This window comes from Triticum dicoccoides, chromosome 2A (genome assembly GCF_002162155.2).
Source record: "Triticum dicoccoides isolate Atlit2015 ecotype Zavitan chromosome 2A, WEW_v2.0, whole genome shotgun sequence".
NCBI classification, from domain to species: Eukaryota; Viridiplantae; Streptophyta; class Magnoliopsida; order Poales; family Poaceae; genus Triticum; species Triticum dicoccoides.
In genome coordinates, this window is record NC_041382.1 from 739,486,307 (window position 1) to 739,487,279 (window position 973).

Genomic DNA, 973 nt, shown 5'->3' on the forward strand with positions numbered 1-973 from the left:
AGGGCAGCTACAACTCAAGCCTTGGCGCCTCCCTCTCCCCTGCCACACCTCTCCCTCTCGCAGAAGCTCGGCGAAGCCCTGCTGCGGTGACTGCTGCATCCACCACCACGCCGTTGTGCTGCTGGATCTTCATCAACCTCTCCTTCCCCCTTGCTGGATCAAGAAGGAGGAGACGTCATGCTGACTGTACGCGTGTTGAACGCGGAGGTGCCGTCCGTTCGGCGCTAGGATCTCTGGTGATTTGGATCACGACGAGTACGACTCCCACATCCCCGTTCTTTGAACGCTTCCGCTCGCGATCTACAAAGGTATGTAGATGCATCCGATCACTCGTTGCTAGATGAACTCATAGATGGATCTTGGTGAAAACGAAGGAAATTTTTTGTTTTCTGCAACGTTACCCAACAGTGGCATCATGAGCTAGGTCTATGCGTAGTTCTCTTTGCACGAGTAGAACACAATTTGTTGTGGGCGTAGATGTTGTCAACTTTCTTGCCGCTACTAGTCTTATTTTGCTTTAGTGGTATTGTGGGATGAAGCGGCCCGGACCAACCTTACACGTACGCTTATGTGAGACCGGTTCCACCGACTGACATGCACTAGTTGCATAAGGTTGCTGGCGGGTGTCTGTCTCTCCCACTTTAGTTGGAGTGTATTTGAAGAAAAGGGTCCTTATGAAGGGTAAATAGAAGTTGACAAATCACGTTGTGGCTTTGGCGTAGGTAAGAAAATGTTCTTGCTAGAACCCTATTGCAGCCACGTAAAAACTTGCAACAACAATTAGAGGACGTCTAACTTGTTTTTGCAGCAAGTGTTTTGTGATGTGATATGGCCAAAGTTGTGATGAATGATGAATGATATATATGTGATGTATGAGATCATGTTCTTGTAATAGGAATCGCGACTTGCATGTCGATGAGTATGACAACCGGCAGGAGCCATAGGAGTTGTCTTTATTTTTTGTATGAGCTGC